Source organism: Danio rerio, chromosome 7 (genome assembly GCF_049306965.1).
Source record: "Danio rerio strain Tuebingen ecotype United States chromosome 7, GRCz12tu, whole genome shotgun sequence".
Classification (NCBI taxonomy): Eukaryota; Metazoa; Chordata; class Actinopteri; order Cypriniformes; family Danionidae; genus Danio; species Danio rerio.
The window spans coordinates 73,977,066-73,994,868 of NC_133182.1; the positions used below are offsets into that span (position 1 = coordinate 73,977,066).

At 41.3% G+C, this 17,803-nt stretch overlaps 1 protein-coding gene and 1 long non-coding RNA gene across 5 annotated transcripts in view; one reads left to right on the top strand and one right to left on the bottom strand.

Annotated features, from left to right (window-relative positions):
- Nucleotides 1-17,803, bottom strand: part of zfhx3b (zinc finger homeobox 3b) — a 781,589-nt gene that overhangs the window by 316,329 nt on the left and 447,457 nt on the right. For all 4 annotated transcript variants that reach the window (XM_068222142.1, XM_021478047.2, XM_068222144.1 and 1 more), the window contains one exon: nucleotides 13,570-13,641. The gene's annotated coding sequence lies outside the window, so the exon portion shown is untranslated. The remainder of the gene's footprint in view (nucleotides 1-13,569; nucleotides 13,642-17,803) is intronic.
- LOC137496239 (uncharacterized) lies at nucleotides 9,416-11,782 on the top strand. The gene is made up of 2 exons (XR_011016440.2): nucleotides 9,416-9,681; nucleotides 9,885-11,782. It is a non-coding gene; the product is annotated as an uncharacterized lncRNA (long non-coding RNA).

Consider the following 17,803-nt stretch of genomic DNA (forward strand, 5'->3'; position numbering starts at 1 on the left):
TAATAAAATTAATGTTTGACAAAGTTATGCCATTAATTCTATTTTAAAGTGTCATTTATTGTAAAGAAAAACAGCCATAAAAATTAAACTAATGTTAGTTGATTTATGTGGGATTGAAGATTCATTGGGCCAACGCAACCTGACAGCGATCTGGAAGCAAGATTAGTAACCAAATCCCAAACAGTGGGACGAGCATGTGTGAATGAGTGTGAGTTTGAGCTGTATGCCTACTGGTGTTCCAGCAGCAGCAGCAGAGACCCAGAGACAGCTTTGCTCCAGATGTCAGCTGAACAATTTTTTGTTTGTTCATGTGTCCTGCTTTATGAGCCCTTCCTCAGAGAGGGTTCCCGCTTTCCGCTCGAGACTTCAAGTGGCTCAATTAGAGCACAAGACAGCCCTTGTCTTTGCCAAACTGGAATCAATTTAGAAAACCAACCATTTCACCTCAGATTAAGCCATCCAGTGTCTGTTGTGTGGCACACTGACCTTTGCTATGCTCTAGTCTTGTTCTACGGGGACTGGCTGGCCAGATGATGCGCCTGCCTAATTAAAGGCCTTGACGTCAAACTCCCGGAGCCACACGAGTGACTTATATTTGAACCCCTAACCACAGGTCGGCAGAAGTCTTTCAGGAGTTCCACCTCCGTTTATGTCCACTATTCTCTCACTATCTAAAACTCCATTGATTCTTGCGTACTCCTATTAACCTATTCGTCTCATGCGCGGGCACCCACACAGCACTTCATTTTTAGTTTTAAGCGCCAGCCACACGCGTCCAGTTGGCATACCATGCTGGAGGCTTTCGAGCCACATCAGGCATCGGCTTCCTTTGAGTCTGTCTTCAGACAAGCCACAGAGGCCAGAACAGCAACAAACACTTTCACTGATCATGGATGGCAAGATCAGACACGTAAGACTGCCTCCCGCAGAGAGACCCTGAAGAAAGACAGTCAGTGACTTGGCACATCGCCCTTGTGCTCTTGGACAGTAGTCTGGCCGCATCTAATAGACAGGCCGACCGGTGAAGAGGCACCTCTACATGTTCAACTGAATCCTCTGGCCTTTTATACACACTTGTTTGGTTGCGCTAGGAATGCGCTCCGGCTGACCCCAGGGCACTCATCCAATCAGCTCGCTATCTCCTGAAAGGGCCTCCATAATAGTGACATTTTTCCACCTCGTCAATAAGTGGTGAAAGCCACCCTCCACCCGCTACTTGACCATTTAACTTCTTGGTGAAAAGGCCCTTTCTTTCTTCCTCCCTCTATTTCTCGGTGAAATCAATAAAAGTGGAGCGAGGAATAAGGCTGATCCAGAACTCACATTAAGCAGAGCGACAGAGAAAGAGAAGGAGAAAATAGACCAAGGAAGAGATGTGGCTTCCATAGGCCTCTATGCAGCGGTCCACAAAAGCGTATTATCTTTAACACTTATTTACTATTCAGCACATCCAAGGACACGTTTACACTGACAAACACACGTTAACACACAGGTTTATGACTCATGCAGTGCATGTATATGCACATGAAATCAAATAAACTTAGTAATATATTTATAGTCAATAGATTAGCGTTGCCAATTTTAATCGCAATCAAGGTCTTTGATTTATTTAGATTAATTGCAAATTTAAAACATAAGATTTAACTGTAATTAAAGACATTTAATAAGGAAATGCAGGACAATCTAGGGCAGGGACCACCAAACTTCTTCCTGATTTTAGCTCCAGCCCTAATCAAACACACCTGAACCAGCTAATCAAGGTCTTACTAGGTATACCTAAAACACCCAGGCAGGTGTGTTGAGGCAAGTTGGAGCTAAACCCTGCAGGGCACCCGACCTGCAGGAACAAGATTGGTGACCCCTGATCTAGCGACATGGTGGCTCAGTGGTAGGGCTGTGCAATTAATCGAAAATCTGATTTCGATTTTGGCTTTTAACGATTATGAAAAACCATTAATCAAGATAAACGATTATTCCATCACGTACCGCCCTCTTTCCAGTTGTACACGTGTGAAAACTCTTTGCCTCTGCAAAGCTCAGTTCCACGTGAAAATGACTAAAAGCATGTGCTGTAATGTAACTTTTGCAGCAAGGTATGCGCATCATTCATATTTTTAAAAGTGCAAAAGATTACGTGCTGTTGTGTGTGTGCGCGCCGTGCTTAGCCTCGAACAGGTAGCGTGTGTGTGTGTTTGCGCGTGCGCCGCGCTTAGCCTCAGACAGCAGAGCACACACACATCTAACGCGATCTTAATGTAAGCGCTTTAATGGTCAAATACATGCACACTTGTGTCAGAGCACGGTGTTTAGTGATTATTCATATTAACCTTCATTTGTGTAATAAACTAACAAGTTGAGAATCAAAAGACACGTGAAAGAGAAACCATATCAGAGCCGCACTATTCTTAAAGTGACAGCGTGCGGTATTCCAGCTGCTGCTGACTGTTTTTATCATTAATCAATAATAAAATCAAAAATACAGTGAAGATGCTTAAAGCAGAGTTTAAACATAACAGATTTAATAACTCATTTCTAATAACTGATTTCTTTTATCTTTGCGATGATGACAGCACATTATATTTTACTAGATGTTTTTCAAGATACTAGTATTCAGCTTAAAGTGACATTCAAAGGCTTAATTAGGGTAAATAGACAAGTCATTGTATAACAGTAGTTTCTTTTGCACACAATCAAACATATATAATATTGAGCTATTAAAAGAGATTTCAAAATCAAACCTGCTTTTATTCTAGCTGAAATGAAACAAATAAGCCTTTCTCCAGAAGAAAAAAAATATTATAGGAAATACTGTAAAAAAAAAACTCTGTTAAACATAATTTGGGAAATATTTATATTTATAAATAAATTCACAGGAGGACGAAAATTTTTGACTTGAACTGATAATCGTTTTGAATAATCGTGATTACAATTATGACCAAAATAATCGTGATTATGATTTTTCCCATAATCGAGCAGCCCTACTCAGTGGTTAGCACTGTCCCCTCACAGCAGGAAGGTCAGTATTTTGAATCCTGGCTGGGCCAGTTGGGATTTCTGTGTGGAGTTTGCATGTTCTCCCCATGTTCCTCCTAGTGCTCCGTTTTCCCCCACAGGCCAAAAACATGTGGTATAGGTAAATTTATTTAAACTGCACTAAATTGGCCATAGTGTATGTGTGCGAATGAGTGTGTATGGTACTTGGTTGCAGCTGGAAGGGCATCCGCTGTGTAAAACATATGCCGGATAGGTTGGCGTTTCATTCCGCTGTGGTGACTCCTAATGAACAAAAGGACTAAGCCGAAGGAAAATGAATGAACTATTGAAAGACAATCTAGTTTAAGAAAACAGATCCTAGTATTTTTAACTTGCCTAAATTGAATAAGTGGAGATGCCAGTTGCAATTGATTAACAGTACTGTTACACCAAGGTAGTTTTGGTAACTTACTGATGCCTAGAGGTCTCCAGAAAGAGCAATGAAAGTGCCTTCCGCCAACTGAATCACTTTTTTCATCTTAACAATGACAATAGTTTGCCTTGATGGTAACTGGTATGGTCCTGAACAATGTTGACAAGTCTGCATTCTAAATATACACTTACAGGTCACTTTATTAGGTACACCTTACTAGTAGCGGGTTAGACTCTCCTTTGCCTTCAGACCTGATTAATTCTTTGTGGCATAGATTCAACAAGTTACTCGAAATTTTCCACAGATACCTTCTGAGATGATTCACGCTTTATGACATGGCGAAAATGGGTACACTGTGGTGATAAAGGGATGGTAATGGTCAGCAACAATACAAAACAAAAATATCCCCCACACCATTACACCACCACCAGTCTGAACACTTGATACAAGGCAGGATGGGTTTATGCTTTCATGTAGTTCAGGGGTCTCAAACTCAATTTACCTGGGGGCCGCAGGAGGCAAAGTCTGGGTGAGGCTGGGCTGCATAAGGTATTTTACAAAAAAAAAAGTCCTCAAATGTCATTATTAACAGTTTTAATTATTTCTTCTGAACATGAAGTGTCCTGAACATTAATAGAACATTGAGTGAAGATAATGAACTGTTCTTCTGAACATGGCATCTTTTGCCTACTCCTTGCTGCCAGAGACTTGACAGCGCTTCTTCTCACAAATATGAACCACATTTGGCTTTAGAGCGGAAGCAGTTGAGACCCTCAGTATGGCTTGAAAATGATCATCATTAAGTCTAGACCTGTACTTTGACTTATTGAAGTTCAAGGTGGAGAATAACTTCTCACACAGAAAAAAGTGGGGGAACTCACTCAAAACTTCCATTCCCTCAGCTAAAAAAAGGTGTATATATATGTATAAATAAAACACCCCCACCCCACTCCAGTCACATCAGTCTGTACCAGTCTGTATCTACCTATAATATATATATATATATAAGATTCAGACTGTAGCTAGGTAGGTGGCAGGCTGCAGATAGGTAGCTAAGTGGCAGGCAGGGGCGGGAACAGCTTACCTTGGTTCTGGCCGACGCAAGTTCCCTCCTAACACTTCCCGCCCGTCACAGCGTCTAACAAAGGGGCGGGGTGCGTGGTGACACGGCGGGCGGGGAATGCCAGTGACCGATGTGTACGGAAAGAATCAGCGGAGCGGGGTGGCTCTCTCTCCCCGCTTCGCTGATTCTGTCAGTTTTGTGGCACAGGCCACAAAATATTGCACTGAGGGCCGCAAATGGCCCGCAGGCCGCGAGTTTGAGACCCCTGATGTAGTTAATGCCATATTTAGTTTGTTCAAGTAATGTTTAAGCAGCAATAATGACTTATCAGACCAGTCATCAATGTTTTTCCATTCTTCTATTGTCCAATTTTCGTGAGCCTGTTCAAACTGTAGCCTCATTTTCCTCTTGACAGGAGTGGCACCCGGTGTGGTCTTCTGCTGCTGTAGCCCATCTGCCTCAAGGTTGGACGTGGTGTGCTATCAGAGATGCTCTTCTGCATACCTCAGTTATAACAAGTAGTTATTTGAGTTACGAACCAGTCAGGTCATTCTCCTTTGACCTCTGCCATCAACAAGGCATTTGCACCCTCAGAACTGCCACTCATTGGATAAATTTCCTTTCTCATACCATTCTCTGTAAACCCTAGAGAAGGATATGCATGAAAATCCCAGTAGATCAGCAGTTTCTGAAATACTCAGACTAGCCCGGCTGGCACCAACAATCATGCCACGTTCAAACTCCCTTAAATCAACTTTCTTCCATATTCTGATGCTCAGTTTGAACTGCAGCAGATTGTCTCGACCATGTCTACATGACTAAATGCATTGAGTTGCTGCCATGTGATTGGCTGATTAGAAATATGCGTTAACAAGCATGAATAAGTAAATGAATATAAACCAAACCTAAAAGCAAATAGTAAAACAAACCATGTTACTTGAACAGAATGGAACATATCAGAACCCTATTAAGCCTCTTGAGATGTGTAGGAGCAACCTATGAGTAATGCAATTGTCCTCAGACAGACAAAGAAAAGAGAAAGAACGAGACAGGGGAGAAGAATGAGAGCGAGAAAGATAAAAAGAGAGAAATCTTCAACTCTGACTCATTAAAGAGATATCTACAAACAGACAAGCGCTCTTGTTTGAGTTTCCTTCGTTTTGCTGCTAATGATATACGCTTGGCCATCACTCATTTGCCAGCTGTGTTCACACCTCATCACTCGTGCTCAGTGATTGACAATAATGGCGGTAGAGTGAGAACAAAATGTCTCCCAAGGAGGGAGGGAAGTAGAGAAGAGATGAGCGCGATAGGTTACGTGAGCGCACATGGATGCTACGGTGAGCATGGCGCTTTGTTTGGTTCCACTGGCTGAGCTGAAATTGATTTCTGTGTGAGGCACGCACACCCCGAGCCCCTCTGCATTCTGATGGAATAAATAAAACACCCTCTTATGCACCGTGAGTAGAGGAGGGGGGGTATGAAAGAGGAAAATGTGAGCGAAGAGAAGCAGAGAAAATAATTAAGAGAAAATAGGGAACAAAACCAGGAAAGGAGCGATGGGACAAGACAACAACTGGAGTCAAGGATACAGATCTGGGGCCTTCTATCAATGCATCGGTCACCTGCAGTAGTCACTGGTTCTGTCTAGTACAGTGGTTACTAATATTTACTGTATTAACTGGCAAGCCAAAAGAGTCATGGTTTTAGAAAAGCAGGAATACGCTGTATAATTCTAAGTGCAAACAATAAAATGCACCTTAAATATAACCAACCATAGTTTGCATACCAAAATAAACATCATATCTAACTTTTAAAAGGCACACTTTCAAAAAAACAGGTCCAAATGCTGTCACTTGTGTGGTACCTTTTCAAATGTTACATGTGCTTTTTAGGCACTAGCATGTACCTTAAATGTACCAATACAGACCCTTTAGGAACAACCATGCAACTTTTGAAAAGGTACAGTGACAGTATCTGTACCTTTATTGCAGAAAGTGTTTAGGAAAGAGGTGTCTAAACTCAGTCTTGGAGGGATCGTGTCTTGCATATTTTAGTTCCAACCTCAATTAAACACACCTGAGCCAGCTAATCAAGCTCTTTCTAGGTATATTAAAAACTTCCAGGCAGCCCATCAAGCAAGTTTGTGTTTAATAGACGTCTAATAGACATCTAAATGTTGAGAGCTTGGCTAAAACAAGGCTAAACTTAGGCTAGTTTTGGCACTTTCTTAGACGTCTATTAGATTTTCACTGACAGCCCAAGTTTAGTCGTGTTTTAGCCAAGACGACTATGTTTAGACGTCTATTAGACATCTATTAGACATCTTTTAAAAACTAACAAACAAACAAAAAGATTGCTGGGAGGTTTGTTGAATGAAGTTGGAGCTAAACTATGCAGGAAAGAGCTTGGTCACCCCTGGTTTAGGAGAAAACCCTTGCTCTTTTGGCTGTTGATAATGTCAGTGGCTATGTATAGAGTGACACTTGAACTTCTTCAAATTTAACGTAGTTAAAAACAAAGAGGTTCAAACAAGAGTGTTAGAAAGTGTTAGTGTTTGGGTTGCTGCTTTAGGTTTTTTTTACTTCTCAAATGATCGGGCAGTTCATGCTAAAATGAATACATTTCAGAAGGGTTCGCATTTCACAGCAGGCCTGATGCTGAGACCATCTCTGCTCCAATTAGTGGGGAGATATGTTGCTTTTATGCTTAATTAAATACATCACCTCAATTAAACAGACCCCCTAGATGGTTTGACCTATGTCATTGCTCTAGGCTATCAAATACAGTGTTTAGGAAAGTGTCAGAGGAGCAGCACTAGAGCCACTACACTCTGGGAGCAGGGATGATCGGATACACTGTAATTCTTTATCAAACATTCATTCATTCATTTTCTTTTCGGCTTAGTCCCTTTATTAATCTGGGGTTGCCAAAGCGGAAAGAACCGCCAACTTATCCAGCATATGTTTTACGCAGTGGATGCTCTTCCAGCTGCAACTCAGCACTGGGAAACATCCATACACTCCCATTCATACATATACACTACAGACAATTTAGCTAACCTAATTCACCTATAGCGCATGTCTTTGGACTTGTGGGGGAAAACGGAGCACCTGGAGGAAACCAACGCGAACATAGGGAAAATGGAATGGAAACTCTACACAGAAATGCCAACTAACCCAGCCGAGGCTCAAACCAGCGACCTTCTTGCTGTGAGGCGACAGCGCTCCCCACTGCACCACCCATATATTAAACAATTCGTTACTAATTAAGTTTAAAAAAAAAACAATAAAAAAAAACAATAACATTACAGGCACATGTAAGTACCTAGGAGTGGCTAGTTACACGTTGACAAGATGTCTCTGATGCTGTATGTTACTAAATGTCTTCTATTGGCAGGTTGGCCATATATTAGAAAACAAAATTGGAAGAATTTGGCAAAAAAAAAAAAAAAAAAAAAAAAAAACCTTGTAACTTGCTTAAGAATTTCATCTAAACAAGGACTGGCTGATATGAAAATTCTGACGTGCATAAATAAACCCACCCTATACACCACACACTCTCAAAAATAAAGGTACTGGAGCTGTCACTGGGGCAGTACCTCTTCAAAAAATACATATTTGTACTCAAACAGTCCACAGGGGTTCTTCAAATGTGCATATTAGTGCCCAAATGTACCTAAAAAAGTACCTTTGAGGTACCATTATGGACCCTTCAGGTACAAATATGTACTTTTTGAAAAGGTACTGCCCCTGTGACAGCTCCTGTACCTTTATTTCTGAGTGCATGATAGGGGATTTTGTGTCTAAAAAATAAAAATGTCCTGTGCAAAAGTTCAGTAATGTGCAATAAACTTCCTCTCTATATCCACTTTCTAAGCTTTGCTATGCTTGGCAAGAATTAGCAGAGTCTGATGCAGCAGTTTGATTGTTTCCGCTATCTTTCTATTATCATTGTGAGGGCTGCAGATCAGATGTATTCCTCAAAGACTGATGAATGACTGATGAATGCTAATGATCCTTTACTGTCAGGATTCTGAGGATGTCAAGGACGAGTCCTTCTTCATCATGAATGGTGTTCGAGATGAAACGATTAGCTGTGCGCTAGGTATGCTGTGGTTAGCATCTGCGAAGTGCGAGGTGGGAAAACTTGCTGGCTTGTCTGTAGGAACCACTTGAGTACGATCGTCTTGTGCTTGGGGATAAGGGCAGCACTCGGTGTGTGTTTTAGTCTGAGATCTCCCAGCTCACACGGGAGCAGGGGGATCTGTGGGGACGTGTTGTTTGATAATGCTGATATAGTGGGAGCAGGGTCCCAGGAGCCACACAGAGAGCCGGTTGAAATGAAACAGGGTCCAGGGGGTATTCCATGCCAAAGGGATCCTGCAAAGTAGGTGGGCCTGGAGATGTGTAGCAGGAAGCGAACAAGGGGAGGAGGGACGACATGACATGACATGGGCTCGTTAAGAGCCTGGCACTGCCTGCCGCCTGCTAATTTATGCAGATGAAGGTTACTGACTCATGGGAGGGGTGGGCGCTGTCACAGTTTGGCTGGCAGCCAACGGCAGGCTGTAAAAACTATGCCGCCGTTGCTGCAGTGATGGTGGCAGCAGCTTATGGGGCTGGAAAGTTTGCCGAAGCACTGCAGGAATGGGAGCAGGAAGCACCCTGCCAGAACAACGTACCCCATTAGTTGCCTGGCAAGGCGGGCGTCGAAGCGACCAATCAGGGGCATGATGCCTCCTCCACCCTGGCCGAATGGCATCGCCCTCACGGCCCTCCCCTTGCTCGCGCTCCTCCTCTCCACCCCGTCGCTCTGGTTGCCCAGGATGATTTTATAAACATTTTGCCAGCCGATCAATAGCTGTATTGATCAGGCATTGTGAGAGTGATCCGTCTAAAACCCCCAGCAGCCTGCAGCTCTAAGAGAGGGAGGAGCAAGGGAAAGAGAGAGAGAGGCTGCAGAGAGGACGAGGAAAGGGAAAGAGAGAGAGAGAGGAAAGGAGAGAGAGGCTGCAGCCACAGAAGAGAGAGGTAGAGGGGAGAGAAGGGGAGATCTCACAGAGAGGCAGAAGGAGGCAGTGCTGAAGGTAAAGCAGTGTGGTGTGGACGTAGAGAAGCGAGCAGGAGCAGCCATTGGGACTGCGTTAACATGCATTCTAATCGCTTTCTCGTTAAGCCGCGGAAGGGAGGGGTGACTAATGAGTCTCGCCGTAAGTATACGAAATAATTTACGGAGAGAGAGGGAGTGGGCGAGAGAGGTAACGTAGGAGCGAAAACAGGCACAGGTTTGGCCTGTTGAGTAAATGAGCATATGTGTGCATGGGGGGAGGCGGAGGTGTGTAATCGCTGTGGGAGATGGTACGCGATTAATTCTGATTGCTTTGTAAATTTAATTATCATTTATTCTCTCCAGGAAAAAAAAAGCGCCTGTGGTTGACGGGGATGGAGTCGCGTACCATAAAATTTACCTGAGAATGGCTGCACCCGATGACTTCTCGCTCATGAGGAGGCCTGCTAAATAAGGTGGTGATCACTTCCGAAGGGAATTCATAATGAGAAAACATCAGTCCTAAAGCAGATCTGATGCCTTGAGGATAATCATGGGTCACTTTGAGGATTCTGGTGCCTGGTATTTTCGTAGACCCCAATGGTGCACCAATGGATCATGGTGAAATGTTCCAAAAAATGGGATGTTAATCACTGGACATGTGTCAGTTCCTCAGTTTTGGAGTATAGGCACTTTCAACTTTCCACTGACTGAATGTTTTTGCCACTTCTTCTGGATACTCAACAGAAGAGCTACTGGTCCTACAGTGGAGAACAATGGAGGAGGCGAGGGCTGTTTAAAAAATCAGGCCTGTCTTGCCACTCCACCATGGGGGATAAGGCTCAAGAGCCCAAGGGGAAGTGTATCGATCCTGACCAAAGTGTATTTTGGCAGCACTGTGGTTCGTGCTCATGGCTGATTGAGGATCAGGCCTAGCCTGCAGGCCATAATGAAGAGAACTGATGTAGGATGTTAAACCACTGATCACCTATCAGTCCCATAATCTAGAGAATGAAGCAAGCCCTGTCTCTACCTTTGAGTACACTTTAGCACACACATTCAAGGTGCTAACTTGCTAGCTGTACACTGCATTGCTTTTCTTACTTAGATTTTTGTCTTCTTTCTAGTCCAAATATTTAAAAATGCTTATGTCAAGAAGCATTTTCTAGGCAAGTAAAACACATTGTCTTGTTTGAAGAAATAATAAGCTTTTTCCTTAAAACAAGCAAAATAATCAGCCAATGGTGTAAGCAAAATAATCTTATGTCAAAAAGAAAAACAAGATTATTTTGCTTACCCCATTTGGCTGATTATATTGCTTGTTTTAAGGAAAGCCTCTCTTAATTGTGGCATATTATTTCTTAAAACAGGTCAATATGTTTTGCTTGTCTAGAATATTTTGCTTGATTGAAGAATTTTCAGATATTTGGACTAGAAACAAGACAAAAAAAGTCTAAGTAAGAGAATAATTTTATGTAGTGTAGTGCCTTAAATTCCAACTAGCATCTAAACCAAAAACAATAATGAATACAAATATGTTGAAGAGTGTTGAGACTGCCAAAAACTTTGTTCACCGACAAATACTGTCAATAATTTCTAAAGTTGTTCCAAACTCTTTCTAAAACTTATCTATCTAGAGTTATCTATCAGATGGTAATAGCTGATTTTCTCAAGTTTAGATAAAACTGCAAGTTGGGCAATCTGCTAAATATCTGTTAAATATTTTGTGTTTCATGCAAGAAAAGGTTTGGGGTGAGTTTTATTTCTGGCTGAACTATCCCTTTAAGTGTTTACACAGACACACCGCAGGTTATTAGCGTGATTATGTTACCCGTGTCTGATTCATTGCAGTAGGTGTTACATTAGGCCAATTGAGGTGTGCTGTGACTCAAAAATACCAAACACTTTCCTCATACACTTTTCCCAGATCCTTCATCATTTCGGTTTAAAACAGGGTTTTGGCCACTAGGACATATTTGAGTGATGGATACTGCATAGACCAATTCAATGTGGTGGTGTCATTGGTCCAAGAAAAGTTCCTGCTTGTTGTCAAACTATTTCATAACTGTAACAAGAGGCAGTTCAATGATAACTTTACGTTAAAACACCTGCCATAGGATTATTTATTAACACTTGGAATTTTTAATCAATGGATTCTCGGAAGCTATAGAAATTAAAAATGTAAAACAGGAAATTTGTTAGGACCATTGTTATTGTTTACATCCCTCAAAACGGTCTATATCAAATAAAACATATTTTTATGCAATTTTACTGTTGAGTATACTCTGTATTTTTAGAAAAACATACGTCATATAAATAAACACACAAAAATAGTTCAGTATTTAGTTCAATTCATGTTTATATATATATATATATATATATATATATATAGCGCTTTTACAATGTAGTATGTGTCAAAGCAGCTATGGAGCTTAAAATATGCCAAAATAATCAGAATTTGAATTGTGTTAATTTGAATTATTGACAATTGTAATATAATAAATCGGAATTTTTATATGTCGTTAAATTGATTTAGAATTTCTTAATTTGAATTTGATTTTCATAACTTGAATATTGAATTTCAGAAATTTAAGACAACTGATTTTTTTTCAAGGCTGAATATTTATAGATGTATTTTCAAACTTCAGATCATCCACATATCAACTTTAGATATCCAGTTTGTAAAAATACAGTTTCAAGTTTTCAAGATGAAGAAATTCAGAACATCAAATTCCAAATCTTAAAATTCAAAACCAGAAATTCAGATCATGAAATTCAGATTCAGCAGACAGTAGGTCAGGGGTGATCAACAGGGAAGAGTAGACCATCATCGAAACGTCAAACTAAGAATCACTTGCCACTGCTTGATTTATAGATATGGACGAATTACAGGGTGTGAATTACGAGGGTTGGGGTTTAGGGGGGTCTGGAAATAGGTAAAAACAAATGTTTTTTTTCTAAATATAGCCTAATGTACAATTAAACATATGTATTTTAGCATAATCACGTCCGAAAAATGTTAACGGCATATAAAAATTCAGATTTATTAAATTACAATTGTAAATAATTCAAATGAACACAACTCAAATGCAGATTGTTTTGGCATGTTTTTAACTCCATACTTAACATAGAAGTTCTAGTAAATTGAAACTGTGTCAATTCATAAATGCTATAATAATGCACTGAATGGCCTTATTTTGTAATAAATGATCAGCAAATATCATTCTATTTAAAAAGAAAAAGCGGCTAAAACCTATTAGCGAGAATGTCGAGGACAGAAAACAGAATTAATTGTTCAGAAAACCTTAACAAGTCAATAAATTACGACAATTAGTAAAAGCGCAACGGAGATGGCTCCCTTGAGACTCTGATGTAGAAGAGCGTCAAAACGAAGGGATCATTAGCAATCCGAGTCAGCGGAGGGGGGGAAATATGAGGGAATTAAAAGATGAACACGATAAAGGGGTGCAAGAAACAAGGAGAACGAATAGAAGAAGATTGCACTTCCTTGGGCCAGTATTGCAAAACATGCCACAAGGCCAAAATGGAGTATGCGAGCGCACCTGTGAGTGTGAGACTGTGTGTATCTGTATGCGAGTAAAATGATCAATAAGAGCCTGTGGCAGTGTGTGTTTGCCAGAATGTTAGCACTACATTACGACTGGATTACAGAGAGACTCTGCAGCAATGTGCGTGCGTAAGTTCTGCTGAGGGAGCATTGGCCTAGACCCGAGACCAGCAGTCCACCAGTGTGTGTGTGTGAAGCCTGTACTAACACTTCAGACACATGTATCACACCATTTCTGGCTGTTCCTATCTAAAATCAAACCTGAGAGGCCATTGTGAGTTAGTGTGTCAGTGTGTTTCAGATCTACTGTCATTTTTTTTGGTAGCAGGATAGTGTCTGATTGGATCTCTGGTACTTTTGGATTTGACAGGGAGGTTGTGATGTGACGCTGTCATTTATGTCCTATGTGTGGTCTAAACGGGTGTAAAGACTCATGTTAGCCTCATTCACTCAGGTGCTGCTGGGAATTTCGGGTGTACGTACCGGCAGGCCACCGGAGATCCAGCAGTGTGCACCGTTCAAACAGCGTCTCCCGTCACAAGAGCGGATCCAAACCTAGAGCGCAGACACACAGACAGAGAAACACAGAGACAGACGTGTGAGACATAAAAGAAACAGCTGCTATGGGACAGTATTGGAAAGTTTGGGGATATGAGTTTGTCAGAAGAGTGAGCGAGTTTTGTTTTTTTTTCTGTACAGGCACGTACAGGCCTGGTCTAATTGTGCTATTACTAATTCATGTATATTAATGCAGGGATGTGTGAAGGTGGCAGGGACACATTGGCGCTGCTGCGCTGCATATTTGCATGCTGGTTGTTGGATTTTCACTGTCATACAGGGCAAGAATGAATTTCATTAGTATTGTCATAGTTTAAAATGCGTGTTGGTGTGGGTGCTCCGGGTTCCCCCACGGTCCAAACACATGAGCTATAGGTGAATTGGATTGTAAATTGACCGTAGTGTACGAGTGTGTGTGAATGTGTAAGTCTATGAGTGTTTCCCTGTACTGGATTGCACCTGGAAAGGCATCCGCAGAGTAAAACATATACTGGAATAGTTGGCGGTTCATTCCGCTGTGGCGACCCCTGATAAATAAGGGCTTGAATGAAAATAAACGAATAAATATAGATTTCTCTGTCTTACATGGAACACTTGTAACAAAACAGTTGTGTTATTACATATTAATTATTTTTGGCTATGTCTCAAAACTTTCCTGACTGTCTCAAGTGTAGTTCAAGAAATGACAGCTCGTATAAAATAAAAAGAATCCTTAAATAATACCTCAGGCGTAATCTTACAAGTGTCTGTTTTATTAAATGCCAATCTTCATTTACTTTCCTTTGGCTTAAACCCTTTATTCATCAGAGGTCGCCACTATCCAGGATATGTTTTACGCAGCGGATGCCAGTCCAGCTGCAACCCAGTATTGGGAAACACCCATTCACTCTAACATTCATTCATTCGCATACCCTCCGGCCAATTTAGCTTATTCAATTCACCTATAGTGCATGTCTTTGGACTGTGGGGGAAACCCACGCCAACACGAGGAGAACATGCAAATTCCACATAGAAACCCCAAACTGGCCCAGCTGAGACTTGCACTTGACCTTCTTGCTGTGAAGTGACAGTGAGCTGAGCCACCGTGTCGCCCTAAATGGCAATCTTTTTCATTCATGTATTTTTGAAAACATAGAGACTTTATAAATGTTGTCACTGACAACCAAGTCCTTTGGTGTGACACTACATTTTTAATTAGCAATTACAAAAGTTTCATTCATTCATTCATTCATTCTCAACCGCTTATCCGGGGCCGGGTCCTGGGGGCAGCAGTCTTAAGAGAGAACCCCAGACTTCCCTCTCCTGAGACACTTTCTCCAGCTCCCTTAGGGGGATCCCGAGGCGTTCCCAGGCCAGTCGAGAGACATAGTCCCTCCAGCGTGTCCTGGGCTTTCCCTGGGGCTTCCTCCCGATGGCACATGCCTGGAACACCTAGGCATCCAGAAGGCATCCAAAACAGCTCAGGTGACTTCTGTCGATGTGGAGAAGCAGCGGATCTACGCTGAGCTCCTCCCGGGTGACAGATCTCCTCATTGCTCTATAAGGGTGTGCCCTGCCACCCTGCGAAGGAAACTCATTTCAGCCGCTTGTATCTGAGATCTTGTCCTTTTGGCCATGACCCAAAGGTCATGACCATAGGTGAGAGTAGGAATGTAGACTAACCAGTGGAACTTTTAGAAAACTTTCATTAGGACCCTATGAAGCCCATGACGTGCAGCTGCTAAGTGTCTCTCTCAGAATTTTTCACATATTTCATTTTTTTTTAATTATTACGTTTTGTTGTCCATTGGTTTGACAGCGGCAGCATGGTGGCTTAGTGCTTAGCACTGTTGCGTCCCAGCAAGAAGGTCGCTGGTTCAAGTCCTGGCAGGGCGAATTGGCTAAAAAAAAAAGGGACTAAACTGAAAAGAAAATGAATTAATGAAAAAATGAATGAATGAATGATTGAATGAATTAATTAATGAATTAATGTAATTGGCCATAGTGTAAGTGTGTGAATGTGAGAGTATATGAGTGCTTCTCAGTACTTGGTTGCAGCTGGAAGGGCATCCACTGCGTAAATCATATGCTGGAAAAGTTAGCAGTTTATTCTGCTGTGGCGACCCCTGATAAATCAGGGACTATGCCGCAGAAAAATGAATGAACGAATGGTTTGACACCCCTACTTACTTCAAATGTCCAACAAGTCTGACAAGTCATGGAGATTTCATATAAAATACACAGCACTACATGAAGATGAAGATAAGATGAAGATAAAGTGCTTTAAATGCTGTTTTTCTTAGTTTTTGTATTGTTTTCTGTCACAAAACAGGAAATTTTTATGGTGATAAAGATAAAGTTAGTGATCCCTAATATTTTCTCTAACATTAGACTGTACAAATTATTAGCCTTCCTGAATTATTAGCCCCTCTGCATATTAATTATGAAAGAAAATTTTTACCAACACATTTCTAAACAATAGTTTTTAGACTCATCTCTATTAACTGATTTATTTTATCTTTGCCATGATGACACTACGTAATATTTTATTAGATATAGATATAACTAGGTTAATTAGGCAGGTTGGTGTAATTCATTAGGGTAAACCATTGTATTTTCCTTTATTTAGCCAGGAGATCACATTGAGACAGTACTGTCTCTTCTTCCAGTGAGACCTGGTCAAGATGGCAGGCAGCACATAAAATTTCATATAAAAATCACAAACAATACCACAAAATTACAAAATCACCATTCTTAAAAACATCAGCTCATAACAAACAATTGCAGGTGTCCTTTAAAATGTTGTATAAAAGATGTTTAAAAGTACTCAGAGTCGGAAGAGTGTCAAGATTGAGCTGATTTTGCAGGTCATTCCAAGCCCTGGGAGCGTGAACGGAAAAAGCACGTTTGCCAAGTTCTGAAAATAACTATCAGACGAATACATGAACCAGATCTAGTATTTTGATTGTTGGTGTGAAATGTTAATAAATTAAAAATATAGAATGGTAATTTACCTAAAAGAGCTTTTAAAATAAATAAGTACAGATGAAATTTTCTCCTTTGATATAGAGATAACCAGTCTAAGGAGTCATACAAAATACAGTGATGCGTCCGTGAATCTGCACCTGTGACAATATAACAGTGTTTTGTTGTGAAGACAATCGAAAAATAATATAGCTTAAGGGGATTAATAATATTGATATGAATTTTTTTAAAAGTGCTTTTATTCTAGCCGAAATAAAACAAAAATTCATAATTTGGGAACTATTTGAAAAAGAAAAAAAAATGCGCTGGGACTGGGATAATTTTGGATGAGGGCTGGGACAATTTTGACTTCAACTGTAAATATAACAAAGTTCTTTTAAAACATATATTTTCATTGGTTACTTGTCAAGTACCCATGCGCACCATTAGTTTAGAAGCTCTGTCGCACACATATAAGCGCATATGCACGCTCATCCACATGCACAAACACAAGTTGCCGATGCCAGGCTGCATGTGTTTCTCAGTGCTGCTGGGTGAGGTAGCTGGAGGGCTGGAGGAGGGGGCGCCGATGGCCCAATGCCAAGGCCCTCTATTCCCAGAGCCTCTCGTCCCCCTTGTGCCCTTGGGGATCTGTTGTAGAGTTATTGTTTTCACTGGCACGTAATTAGCAACACTACACATTTATTTAGCCCTGCTCTAATGCTCCATAATTAGCTTCGGGCCCCAAACAAGCACCGCCTTTCCTGATCCCACCACCATGTGATTCAGCACAAGCGAGGGACAGAAAAGTGGAAGAAAACACGAGAAAGAGAATTACTCGAGTTGCTAGCAGGGCCAGCTTGTGTTGTTGGCTCAGCATTTCTTAAGAGCTCTTTAGGGGCCTGTTGGCTGAGTAGTGCGTGCGTACAGGGAGGAAAGGGCAAACACGGAGCGGTTACACTTTTATAGAATGCTTTGTGGAAAAACACCCCTGACACACACCTCAGCACTGCAGCCCTGTTTGTCATAGGGCCCAGGGGGCTGCACTGGCCTCTCACATGACTGTGAGCAATGACCTTCCAGGGCAGCAGTTTAAGAGAGTATGGCAACACCAACCTACTCTGCTGTGCTGATCTCTGGGAAATGGAGTCTCATGCCAGCATACACATACAGTACAGTTGAAGTCAGAATTATTAGCCCTCCTGAATTATCAGCC